Raw genomic sequence first — 15,048 nt, forward strand, 5'->3', positions numbered from 1 at the left:
GCTACTTATTTGAAAAATATTAACGATTATAAAAATATCTTTAGTAAATATTTTAGTTAAATTGAGATTACAATTTAGCTTTTGCATTTATCACCACAATTTATTACTTTTACCTATTTAAAAAATATTATTTGTTTTTTAAGTGGAATTGAAATTTATATTTAAGTTGACACTATAGTTGTTCTTAATGTTAATTAATTTTTTAAATTTATTTGCTTAATTTTTTAATTTCTATCATTATAATTATTTAAAATCATTATTAGTAAGACACCAGGATTTATCACTTTTAACTATTTACAATTTTTTTTTTGGTTTTTTAAGTTAAACTAAAATTTGAAGTTCACCCTATAATGTTATATTTAAATTAATAATTTAAATATTTTATACAAATTGTTCTAAAATTGTATCTTTAAAATGAGATTGGTTTACATCAAAAAATATATTAAAACTAATAAATTAAGTATTTTATATTAAAAGTTAAAAAACATCACTTTTTAACTGGAGGTAAAGATGTTATTTTAATATTGAGATTTAGTTTATATATGATTACACTTTATGTTTGATATTTATTTAACCTTATTAATCAATTTATATTTATTGTTATAAAGAAGTTGAAAAGTCATGGAAGTTTCAAAAGAATACAGTGAAAGGAAAAATGTTTCCTTTATGAGTATACTAGGCGAATATGCACGCGTTGCACAAAATAAACTTAAAACTTTTAGTAATCTTATGTTATTGAAAATATTTATATTATTTATATTAACTACAAAATAATAATTATTACATTTAGTTCATATAATATTGTAATTATTTAAAAAAAATAGATAAAATAACTCTTATTAAACTCAAATCATTTAATTATCTCTACTAATGTTTTACGTGTGTATAACATTAGTTATATTTGTCAATTATTTTAATTTACTACTGTTATGATTTATTAATTTGCTTAAAAAAATTAACAGTGTTTTAATTTCATCATATGATGATTATTTAAATTATCAGCAACTGTTTGTAATCTAACATAATTTAATTTCTAAGTTTTCATTACTTTTAGCTATTATTATTATAAATTAATTTTAAAACAATTGAATTGAAGTTTAGTTATTATAAAATATAGTTTTCATGCACCTTTTAGTTAATTTGATTCATCAATTTATGTTCTTTTATATTTATTTTATTTAATGCTATCCTTTTAACTATGTTAAAACAGTATGTATTGATTTTTTTAAACATTATTTGATATTTTACTTTAGGTTTTAAATTTTTCACAAAATTTTTAAGCTTATTTGATATATTAATGTAGGTTATTTATTGATAATATATTGAAGTTAACAAATTAAGTATATCATATTGATACGTCAAAAAGTCTTGAATTTATGATAATGTTATATAACTAATAAATTAAGTATATTAAATGAAAATATGAAGAGTTATGAGTTTCAAATAAATATGTTGAAAGAAAAAATATTTCCTTTATAATATAGTAATCGTGCGTTGTGCAGAATAAAATTAAAACTTTTGGTAATCTTATGTTATTGATAATAAAAATATCATTTATATTAATTATAAAATAATAATTATTAAATTTAGTTTTTATAAAATTATAACTAATTTTAACAACAAATAAAATAACTCTTATTAAAATCAAATCATTTAATTGTCTTCACTCATGTTTTACGTACTATTGTTATGCTTTATTAATTAAAAAAATAATGATATTTTAGTTTCATCATGATAATTATCTAAATTATCAACAATTGTTCTAATATAACATAATTTAATTTCTAAGTTTCTATTATTTTTAACTATTTTTATTTTAAATTAATTTAAAAAACAACTAAATTGAATTTTAATTATTATAAAATATAGTTTTCAGACACCTTTTAGTTAATTCAATTCATCAATTTAGGCTCTTTTATATTTATTATATTTAATGTTTTCCTCTTAACTATGTTAAAAAAATATATATTGAATTCTTTTAAACATTATTAGATATTTTACTTTAGCTTTTAAATTTTACAACAATTTTTTAAGCTTATTTAATATATTAATATAGGTTATTTATTTAACAATATATTGAACTTAACAAATTAAATAATTTAAATATATCATATTGATAAGTCACAAAGTCTTCCATTTGTGATATTTACAACTAAAAACATATTTATGTTAATAAATTAAGTATATTATATGGAAATATGAATAGTTTGGAGTTTCAAATGAATGTCGTGAAAGAAAAAAAAATGCTTCCTTTATAATATAGTATGATATGATATGATTATTTATATCATCTATACTAACTATAAAATAATAATTATTAGATTTAGTTTATATAATATTATAATTAAATTGAACAATAGATAAAATAAGGTTTATTAAAATTAAATCATTTAATGGTCTCTTTACTCATGTTTTACGTGTATATAACATTAGTTATATTTTTCAACTATTTTAATTTATTATTGTTATGATTTATTAAGTTGTTTTTAAAAAAAATTCATGGTGTTTTAATTTCATAACGATGACTATTTAAATTATCAACAACTGTTTGTAATATAATATAATTTAATTTCTAAGTTTTTCTTATTTTTAACTATTATTATTATAAATTAATTTAAAAACAATTGAATTGAATTTTTGTTATTATAAAATATAGTTTTTAGACACTATTTAGTTAATTCGATTCATCAATTTAGGTTCTTTTATATTTATTATATTTAATGTTTTCATTCTAACTATATATATATATATATATATATATATATATATATATATATATATTGATTTTATTAAACATTATTTGATATTTTACTTTAGGTTTTAAATTTACACTAAGTTTTTAAGCTTATTTGATATATTAATGTGGGTTATATATTTAACAATATATTGAAGTTAACAAATTAAGTATATCATATTGATAAGTCAAAAATTATTGCATTTATGACAATGTTTTGCAACTAAAAACATATTTAAATTAATAAATTATGAATATTATATGGAAATATAAAGAGTTGGAAGTTTTAAATGAATATGGAGAAAGAAAAAATGCTTCATTTATAATATAGTATGATGATATAGATATAGACTAGGTGAATACCTACGCAGTGTGCAAAATACAACAATATTTTTGAAATCTTTATAAATATATGTTTTTTTCTATGGTGGTATAGTTTAAATTGTGAAATTATGGATGAGTGCACTAAACTATGAATATAACGTAAATTGAACTGTGATTTTTTTAAAATAAAACAAAGAATTTCAAAATTCTTTTTTTTTTGGTATCTTTTTTACTTTCTTTACTTTTAACTTTATTTTATAAATAATATAAATAATTTTGAAAGTTTTTGAATGTTTTGTTTTAAATTGTGATAGGTGTATGATGTATTAAACTGGAAATGGTATCATTAAGTTGTGAATGATTCCATTAAGTTGTGAATTTGTAATGAATGACTTATTAATACCAACTAAACTCTAAATTTTGTAACTAAACTTTATTTTTTTTTGTATTTTTTTTTACTTTTTTTACTTTTGATTTTGTTTGTAAATAATGTAAGTAATTTTTAAATTTTTTGAATGTTATGTTTTAAACTTTGAATGGTGTATGATTAGGTGTATTAACTTGTAAATGGCTCCATTGTGAATTATGTTTTGAATTTTGTATGAACTTTATATTAAATTGTGAATAAGTGAATTAAGTTGTGAATGACCCAGAATCTTGAGGGCAAAAACCACCACCTCCAACTTAAGATCATGAGTAGGATACTTCGCTTCATGAGGCTTCAACTGTTTAAAAACGTGTTGGATTAAGTTGTCTACATTAATAAAAAGGTAAATAACTCTAAACCTTTATTATAATTTCGATTATAGTAGGGTTTCCTAGAGTTTCTAGATATTCATATTTAGTTGCTATCAATATAGAAAATATAGATCATTTGTAGGTTGTAAGTGAACTTAAGTGTTTAAGCGTTTTTCTGCCACATGAAATATTTTTTATAACCTAGAAAACTCATCAGTGGTATCATAGCCTTAGTTTTATTTGATTGTGCATTAAAATGAATTGATCAAATTAGGGTTTATGGAATTTAAACCCTAATGACTTAAAATTTCGACTTGGCTAAGGTTTTCTGGAACCCTAGCCACCCCCCTTCCCCCCTTATTTTTGAAAATGTAGTAGGAGTCCCTAAGGTTTCTAGTTTCCTTAATTATTATTTTAATATGATTTAAAACTTGAATAACTAAAACTTAATAAACCTTACCCATTTTTGAAAATTAGATGCCTAAGAGATTAAGATTTAGTTTGAGTTATTTCATTAATTATTTAACTGGTAAATAATTATTTATTCCATATGATATAAATTTATCTAATTAATTGTTTAATTGGTAAATAATATGATTTACATTTATTTAATGAATTGTTTAATTAAGATAAAAGAATAAATCATCATTTGGTTTCAAATTAATTAATTATTAATTGTTTAATTTGATAATTAATTTTAAACCCTAGTATTTTGAAAAGTTTTAAAATACAACTTATAATATATATGATTAAAAGTTTAATATATATATATATATATATATATATATATATATATATATATATATATATAGACAAAACTGCGAATTTGGTCCTTGTGGTTTGCCAAAACCTTTGGATGGGGTCCAAATAGTTTCCAGCTTGCACCAAAGGTCCAAAATCAAGGTTTTCTTGGGTTTTTAGTCCATTCCGTCATTGACCGTTTGTTTGGAGCCGTTAGTGCCTTCACGTGCCCTCCATGTGAGGGCATTTTGGTCATTTTAGGTACTTATTTTAAATAATATCATATTTCTCCTTTATATACATATACGCAATCCTCTTCCTCTTCTTCATTTTTATTTACAGAGAAGAGGATCTTCTACTTCGTCTCTTCTTCTTCATCTCTCGTCTACTTCTACTGCTACGAGATTCAAAAATGGTGCTCTGCTTCTGTGGGAATGTTGCTGTTGTGCGAACCTCATGGACTTCACGAAACCCTGGTCGTCGTTTCTATGCATGCCCTAAAATGGTTAGCAAACTCATATTAGGTTATGATATTTCGGTAGTTATGCAATAACTCTTCGACTTTAATGTATTCTTGTAGGGATCCAGATGTGCATTTTTGGGGTGGTTCGATCCCCCTATGTGTCAAAGATCAACTGTTATCATACCAGGACTGTTGAGAACAATGAATAGGTATGAGGTTGAAGTGGGCCAGCTGAAGATGTGTTTGCTTGTCTCGTGGGTTTTGTTTCTGTTGTTTGTGCTGTTTTGGAAATAGGAATTAGAGGTTAGGACTTTTTTGTTGGTAGTAACCACTTAAAAATGTTGTCTTTTGGTGCTAGAAGGTTTAATTGTGGTTTATATATGTTTTTGTTGGTAGTAACCACTTAAAAGTGTTATCTTTTGGATCATTGTATATGTAATGCTTTTATGACAATGGGAAGTGTAATGGTTTTATCCTTTTATGAATATGAAATTATAAAGGTTTGATCTTGACATGATATGCAAGTGTAATGGTTTTGTCTCTCCCTTTTGAATATGCAATTGTAATGGTTTTATATGCATACATTAAGTACATTGCCATAACATCTTCAGGCTTTGACAGTACAACATAAACAAATAACAAACAACATTACTAAAAGGGGACCATAACAGATAAATGTCAAAACACAATCATTACCAACAAAGGGCATTAAAGTACATTATCAAAAGGGCATCAAAGTACATTATCAAAATGGAACAAAAAAAGGCAACAAAGTACCAACTAAAGTGCATTAACAAGTCTTGACAAACATAAAAAGTACTTAAACATCAATTCCCATCTTTGGCCTTGCAGGTCCTGGCATTATGACCCTTTTGCTTACACTTACTACATGTCACAGTCAAAAACTTCCTGCTCAGTGATTGAGTTTCATTATCATTTTGACTTTGACTGTTTGCTTGCCTCTTACGTTGCTGGATTTCAATCCTTTCCTCTACTGTAATCCTTCTTTTCTTTTTTGGCTTGCCTATAGCTTTGTTGTGTGGTGGAGGCACAAGAGTTGTTGGGCAGTCACTCTTAGGCCACATGGCTCTACCTTTGATAGGCTCCACCTTGAAGGAGTACATCTCTTTCCTTGTATCAAGCCAATACACCTTATGCACATAGGTGTATAGTTCTCCTACCTTTTCATTGTTGTCCGCCATTTCATTTAGGCTTGCAATAGCATGTTTGCAAGGAATTCCAGTAAGCTCCCACTTTCTACAACTACACTCCCTTTTCTCCATGTCCACCACATGTTGATCATTCCATGGACCTTTAACCTGATACTTTTGTCCCCCATTCCATCGTGCATGATACTTACTAGCTAGTGTTGTGTTTGCTTCCAAAATCCTAGTACCAGTTGGAGTTAATGGACCTTGACACTTGTTTAACACCTTCATCACATTGCATACTCTCTTCATAAGGTACTCTCTGATGAACTCCAAACAACTGATAATGGGTTTGTCTCTCCCTTTTACAAGTTTGCTATTGAACACTTCACAAAGGTTATTCAATAACATGTCTGAAATTGCCCTTCCTAATAGTTCATTAACAAAACAACAGTTAGTGTATATCTATACTACAATAAAAAATAAGACAACAAATTGAGAAAATACCAGAAAAATGACTTCTAGCCCAATGATGTGGAGGGATTTTCAAGAGCCATTGATATGCTTCTATGTCATAATTCCTTAGCTCTACCATTACAGCTTCAAACTCTGGTATGGTGGTGGCTGTAGCACACCTCCAAAAATACTCCTTGTACTCTGTAGTCTTAAATAACATCCTCATGTTCTGGTATATGTGTCTAATACAGAACCTGTGTTCTGCATTAGGGAACAATTGTTCTATGGCTGGTAGAAGACCATGTTGTCACCAAAACAAAATAAGAAATTATCATTAGTTTGTAATGAAACTAGTATGCAATATTAAATGTAACTACAGTACCTTCTGTCTATCACTGATAAAGGTGAAGTTGGAATTTGAATACAAGTCAAGATCTTCTGCAAGACACTGAAGAAACCATTTCCAACTTGAAGTGTTTTCACTTTCAGCAACAACATATGCCAATGGGTAGGTTCCATTGTTGGAATCAACACCAACTGCACTTAGTATTTGACCTGGGAAAGGTCCCTTCATGAAGGCTCCATCTAAGCCTAAAAATTCTCTCAAACCTGCCTTAAAACCTTTCTTCAAAGGACCTAAACACACGTATATCCTTCTGAATTGCCTGGTTGGGGATGAAACCACAGGTTCTGAAACCACATCAATCTTTACAGTTGTACCTTCATTTGTCTTTTGTAGCTCTAGTACATAGTCTCTCAAAGCTGCATATTGCTTTACGTAATCCCCTGCAACATTTTTGGTGGCTAATGCTTTTGCCCTAAATGCTTTCTCTTCTGAAATACTAACTCCATAAGTTGATTGGAGTTGCTCTTGTAGGGCACGAACAGGCAGTCCAGGATTAGCTTCAATCTGATCCATAATACGTTTGGAAAGAAATGTTGCTGTGCAAGATCTGATTTTTCGTGTTTGGAGGCAGATGTGTTTCTGATTATATGTCTTAATAAACCAATAGTCCTGTTCACTTGACCTAGATGCATGAAGTTTCCATGTGCATTTAACTTTATTTGAGTTTACATCTTTACACTTTACCTTTTTCCCAGAGGTAGGTCCACCTACCCCACTTGCATTTAAAACTACAGTTCCATCACAAACAGCTGTTAATCTACTCTTGTTGTTTTTTGTGAATGAGATATTCCTCCTTGTCTCTAAAGCATGCAGGTCAATTTTATCTTTCAATTCTTTCTTGGCTTTATATTTCTGCCCAATATGAAAAGCTACCTTGTGCACCTCACCAGCAGAACATAAGGTTTGTTTCCCCAGCTCTTTGATCATTTCTCTTCTTTTCCTGTTGTCCCCTGAGTCATCACTTAGTGAATCCCACTCGTCATTGTCAATTACCTCCAAATCATCTTCTTCAACACTATCTTCATTTATTTGACCACCCATTCTTTGACATCCATTGAACTCTGCTTCTATATCAATATTTAGATTGAAATCCTCCATGTCGACGTCAACATCTTCAATTATGTTGTCCTCATCAATCATAAAGTCACTATCTTCATCTTCACTGTTTTGATTCTCAAACTCAATGTCATCAGGCTCCTCTTGTGTGCACTCATCATTGAAAGGAATATTATCTTGGCCTTCAAACCCATTAAATGGGATGCTATCTTGGTCTTCAAACCCTTCAAAAGGTTGAAAGTTTGTCATTAACTCATCATCTATGTTGATGTTAGTTGAAAATTCATTGACTCCTTGAGGATCATTATCTATGACAACTCTATACCCCTCATCTGCAAATCCTTCTACACCCTCACCATTCGATTTGTTCACATCAAGTTCTTCATTCACATCAATCTCTTTGTTTAACTCTTTTTCTGCATCAACTACAACAAATTCATCTACAAATCCTTCTACACCCTTACCCTTATCAACTTCACCACTTGCCATTGTTTTTTCAGCACCTTCCCAATCTAATTTAAGCATTCTACTACAAGACGATGCCCCTTTACTATGTTTCCAACCTTTAGACCTACTAAATTCAGGTGTTGCTGATTTGTATAAGGTTAATGCTAACCCTAAATCACCCTCACCAACATCAATTTGGATTGGAGTTACCACTTCATGAGCAACTACAGGTGATGAGGGTCTAATGCAATCCTGCTTCTCCATGTCTTCTATTATAACCCTTTTTGGACCAGTTGGGGACATAAAATATGTAAGCAAGTTCGTTTGACCATGCTCTGTGTACACTTTAATCATTTTGTTATTATGGGTAACATATCGTGAGAGATTACGCACATCATCATCGTTACCTAATGCTCGGAGTCCAAAGTCAAATCCTTCATTAGGCAAACGGAAATGGTAATACATGATTTCAGTACCATCATACCCTAATTCTCTCATCATCGAGTCTAGTTCATGAACAGAAAATTCATCAATGTCGACAACATCAAAGTACCTTACTTGGCCATTAATATACCTGATATTTGGAAACTTTGTGAAACTCCCTCCGTGATGAAGTTCAATAGAGAATATGTTGGGGTAACCATCTTCAAAACAGAAAGAGACGATTATTAGTTAGAGTTTTTCAAAGTTTGAAGCTTGATCATAAAATACAGAGTTTTTCTAAGTTTGAATCTTACCATAAACTTCTTGAATGTTGACAATCTCTCCAACATTTCTAAGTCCCCACATTTTCAAAGTTTCAGATGATCGTTAGGGTTTTTGCGTTTGAATCAAGAGGTATGAGTAGAAGACGAAGGAGTGAGGAATGAGTAGAAGACGAAGGAGTGAGTACAATCTGCACTCTTATTAATTGAAGTGGCGGCAACGGAGGCTGACCTAAAATGACCAAAATACCCTCACATGGAGGGCACGTGAAGGCACTAACGGCTCCAAACAAACGGTCAATGACGGAATGGACTAAAAACCCAAGAAAACCTTGATTTTGGACCTTTGGTGCAAGCTGGAAACTATTTGGACCCTATCCAAAGGTTTTGGCAAACCACAAGGACCAAATTCGCAGTTTTGTCATATATATATATATATATATATATATATATATATATATATATATATATATATATATATATATATATATATATATATATATATATATATATATATATATATATATATAGGGGAGGGTTCATGCGAAAATGCAAATAATTTGCGAAAACGCGAAAACAAGAAAAACCTATAATATTATGTCACCTCAACATTATATTTTGGAAAATAATTCATCCAAACTTTGAAATACATGATGATAATCGATGATAGATGATAAACTGTTTTATATTAGCAAAGTATGATTTTTAACATTTGTATTATGAAAACATTAATTTAAAAAGGATTAAGGACGTGAAAAAAATATAATTATAAAAACTGTCTTTAAATCCATATTACCATAACACCATCTAATGTAAACTTACTATCTTTAATTTATTGCTAATAAAATTATTTTTTTATAGTACATGTGTTTAATTTTCATAAGATAAAATATGTTTTCGCGTTTTCGCACGATATTTATATTTTCGCATGAACTTACTTCTATATATATATATATATATATATATATATATATATATATATATATATATATATATATATATAAAAGACAAGTCGGTCAAATCGCTAGTACGCATCCTTCATGAAGCCATAATATAAGGGGTATAAGGAAATGACTTATAAAATGACCATTGAATGAGTGTTTACTCTCATCCACCGCTCCCTTGTTAGGTGGGGGGTCGTTAGCCGAACAGATTTGATAAGACATATAACACTCCAATTCAGGTATTCCATTTTAGCCTTTGAAGTATTTCTTTTTGGGCAAATGAGGACCTTCCGTACGTTGGGCGTACATATGCGTACGCTTGGCGTACGCTTGAGCATGCATTGCGGAGCTGAGGCTTGTATGCGGGGCGTATAAGCAAGTACTCAGGGTGTAAGAGACCAGAGACCAAAAACCATAATTTCATGACTTGCACCCTATATAAACAACCTTATATCATTTGGACCAAACGCTAATCAACCTCTATAGCCTCATTTCATCCTTAAACCCTATATTTGCAAAGAAGCGTGATATTTGAGCTCTAAGGTGTGTTTGGTGGCCTTTTTAGAGGGTGTTCAAGAAGAAGAAGGTGGTGTTAAAGTCTTGATTAAGGAAGGAGCCTTTAGATCATGCATATGCAGAATCTTGGGGAGCTTTTTAAGGTAAAAGGCTTCCATCTTGTCTATCATCCTTGCTTGTTGAGTTAGGGTTTTCTAGATTCCATTTTTGAGTCCATAAATCATCTCTTGAGAGTTTTGGCAACTCAAGAGGTTTGGAAGGTTAGATATGAGACTCTTGGACTTGTTTATAGTATAAAATGCAAGCTTAATGTCTTCTATGGCTCCATGCATGAGTTAATACCTTTGGAAAGGTCTTAATGAAGTAGATTGAGTTGTTAAGATCTTATTGTGACAACCTAAAATTTATTCCGTCACTGTAACCCATTTCCGTTAATAAAAATATTTTATTATTATTTTCGTTAACATTTGGGTTAGGCAAATAAGTTAATGTTTTTATTTTATTTCATAAGTGTTGAAACGAAATAAAAACACGTGTAACACCCTCGAATTTATTTGGGAAAAAAATTTAGTTCACGACTAAGTCGGGTTACAACCATTTAATCGGGTAACATTTAAAACTCCATTTAACGTTGGTGTAGGGTGGATCCCCACCTGGCCACCAACTCAATCCCTATATAAGAGTTGAGTGGCTTTCACTTGAACCTTTTCTCACTCCTAAAAGCTTTCTCTCTCTATTCTCTCTCTCTCTCTACAAGTGGGTTTTGGCTAAGAAACACCTCATTCAAGCTCCAAAAACCATAAGTAATCCTTCCTAGCTTGTTGTTTAGCTTTGTATCCATGCAAATTTGGGATTTAATCACCCAAATACGATAAAAACTTGAGTTTACGGTTGGGGAACACCTCCCAAAACCGTGAACTCCCATAAGGGGGTTTTAAAGCCCCAAATTCCCACCAAAACCTTTCTATTGCTTATCTATGACTTAGAAACTTGCATGCATGAAATTAGAAACCCAAAATTGTGCCTTTAGGGGAGTAAACATGAGTTTACGGTCCATGAATATTCATGAACCGTAAACACCAAAACCGTAAACGCCATAAAGGGTGTTTTGGTGTCCCTAACACCTTCTTTAGCATGTTTAATGGACTAGAAACTTGTATGAATGAGCCTAGGACCACAAAATACAAAGGAAATGATGTGCCCAAGGAGTGGTCCAAGGACCGCAAACTCCAAGGGAGTACCCTTTTGAACCCTAATCACTTCCCAAGACCTTTGTTTTGACCTTAGAGCCCTTCCTAGTGATGCAAGAGACATTTAAACACACAAACTCACTATTCCCATGAGTTTACAACCGTAAACTCATGGGGGAGGTGGTCTCTTAACCGCAAACTCATGCTAGGATAGTCACTTGAAGTGTAAACTCCATAGTGAGGCCATACACTCTTTTGAAGCAACCCCTAGCACTCATTGCACTTGTAACATAGTGTTTTCATGCACTAAAGGGCCTTTACTTACTAAATTGGTGATAAAATGACTAATTATACCCATCATGTGCCACTATATGTTACATAGGATCCATGGGCATGTTTAAGTCCTCACTTGACACCTAGCATCCTACCCGACATTCCATCCACTCCACTCGCTGCAGGTGAGTTCATACCCCTTAATTAACCTTTCAAATGTTTTTAAATGATTTTATGCCCGGGGGGGGGGGGGGGGGGAATACAAGTTGAATCCAACAATTTATAGTATCAATCACATGTCATTTGTAGCTTACAATCATAAAGGATATGTATACTCTTAACCATTTTCCCATCAAAATTGCTTTTAATGTTTTCAAATTCATTTTCATGATAATTTGTTATAAAAACTATTTTCAAAACTCCTTTAAAACTTATTATGTTTCTAAAATTTATCCACATCAATATATTAATATAAGTAAGACTTGAAGGACTTAGGACTAATAGCTCACCTTATTTCCTGTTCTTGTTTGATTGGGGTCTTATGGTAAATTGATATATGTCCGACTGTCGTTGAATTCTTAGTTATATATTGTATGTATTTGTGTTGGATATGAATACCTTCACTCGGTTCAATACTTATGAGTATCCAAGAATGACTACAACATGCCAGTTAACTATAATAGGTATAGTTAAGATTTACCACTCCTCACTACCACTAAAACAGAATGTGAGACACTATCTCTCTATACGACACTTTACTGCGCCTTCACCGTGTAACCTTAGTCTCCTGGAGGGAGAGCGGGCTCTACTAGTATATATCTATACATGGCAGACACTCACACATCCCGAGTTCTAGCTACAGTCCGAGCCGACTAGGCCCACGGATGATAACATGCTACCACACTACATATGACATGGAGGGTCATGATACATTCAATCGCCTATCCGTATGGTTACATACAGATTCACATTTGCAACCCTAAATTAACAAATTACAAATTAAAGGTAAAGTAGAGTCCCCGAGGTGTATTAAATACATATCACTACTTAGAGTCTGTGGTTATTTACCATCCAGTCAGCAGAATCACTGCTGGAATAATACATTATTTTCCCATTTACTTTGTTCAAATGAAGTCCAAACTATATTTTATTAATTAAGAGTCTAATTGGGAAAACTTTTACATACTCAAAGGATCAAACTTACAAGTAACCAAGTCTTGACAAAAGACTACTTTTATTAGAAAATATAGGATTTTCTAGAGATTCACACTATTTTCAAACTTGATAACAACTTTCATGTTACACGATTGTAAACACTTTTATACAAGCAACGACACTAAACTCTTATGAACTCACCGACTTTATGCTGATACTCATTTTCAAAATAACTTGTATTCTCAGGTCAGCAATAGACAGGTACAAATGCAGCTTTTGAGAAGGCGGAGCACATACAAGACTCCTCTTTATTTTTTATTATACTTTTTGGTGTTTACAAACTGTACATAACACGCTTGTATTACAATTACTAAATTAATGAAGTAGATGTTGTTGCTTGTTTTTACTATTATGCATTGTTATGATACTGTACATGACATCCTCCACCCCAGAACGTATTCTGCTGTTCTCGGTTTTGGGGTGTGACACTTATATAGCATGCAAAGGCATAAAGTTGCCCACTTTATGCCTTACGACCATTAAATCGACCAAGATCTGGAATTTGAGTGAAGAGCCTGAATGCATTAAGCACTTAATGGATTTTGTACATGAGCAGTTTGTACGTTGGGTGTACTATGTTGTACGCTAAGCATACATAAGTGGTACACCGGGCGTACGCTCTCAACAAGCTTTGGGCCTTAGCGGAATTCAGACTTTTGGGCCTTAATGGTTTTAGGTATGGACTTTCTGGTGTTTGGGACTTAATTTATCTATGGGCCAATGTTTTTATGTTTGGGCCTATTCAGCCTTGTGGCTCAATATAGAATTGGACTTTTATGCTAGGCCCATTAGTGAAGGAATGACCTTTGGGCCATTCTGGAGGGACTTAGACTTAGAATTTTGGGCTCTTTGATTAGGTTGAGTTATAATCCTAATTAGGGTATTTTTATATTTGTTTAGTGTGAGATTTTGGCTGGTAGTTGAGTAGTGATTGTTTTCAACAGACTGAGGTAAGTCTTCCCACTATACCAATGGGTCGAAGGCACCAATGGCAACCCATTACTTGATATGAGATTTTAATAGTTGTATATGTAATGGTTTTGTGACTTGATATCCATTGACTTATGTGAAGACCATGGGGAAGCCTATGGCACTCGATAAGACCTTGAGGGGGAGCCCATGGCCCTTGGATATATGACCATAGGGGTAGTCCATGCCATTCCAGATGAAGACCATGGAGGGAGTCCATGGCAAACATGTATATATATATATATATATATATATATATATATATATCATGATTGCAGAAATCGGGATTAATCGTGGATTAATCGCTTGGCGTTCTCCAACCTTCGAGGATTAGGACATTAATCGGAAATTAGAGGATTAATCGGGTTTGGCGGGATTAATCGGTCAACAAAAGTCAACAAAAGTCAAAAAAGTCGAAAAAAGTCAAAAAAAAGTCAAAAAAGGTCAAAAAATTTTAAATTGTTTTTAAAAAATTCAAAAAACCAACTTTCTTTTTTTACTCCAAAATTTTCAAATTTTCAAATATTATACAAAAATGTTCATATTTTCGTATTTCCAAATTTCCAAATTACAAATTTTCTTATTTTCTAATTTTGAAGTACTTGTTTTTTCTTAAGATATATTAATATTTAATTAGTTTTAATATTTTATTAATAATCTATGGTCCCCGATTAATTCTCGATTAATCCCTTAACACCAGTCGACCGTCGAGCTACCGTCAAAC

The 15,048-nt window shown here is 31.0% G+C and overlaps 1 long non-coding RNA gene across 1 annotated transcript; it reads left to right on the forward strand.

Annotated features, from left to right (window-relative positions):
* The first annotated feature begins 4,973 nt into the window (after nt 1-4,973).
* Nucleotides 4,974-5,475, forward strand: LOC145039490 (uncharacterized). The gene is made up of 2 exons (XR_013679817.1): nt 4,974-5,042; nt 5,118-5,475. It is a non-coding gene; the product is annotated as an uncharacterized LOC145039490 (long non-coding RNA).
* The last annotated feature ends 9,573 nt before the right edge of the window (nt 5,476-15,048 follow it).

This window comes from Lactuca saligna, chromosome 4, assembly GCF_052625555.1.
Source record: "Lactuca saligna cultivar CGN05327 chromosome 4, ASM5262555v1, whole genome shotgun sequence".
Lineage (NCBI taxonomy): Eukaryota > Viridiplantae > Streptophyta > Magnoliopsida > Asterales > Asteraceae > Lactuca > Lactuca saligna.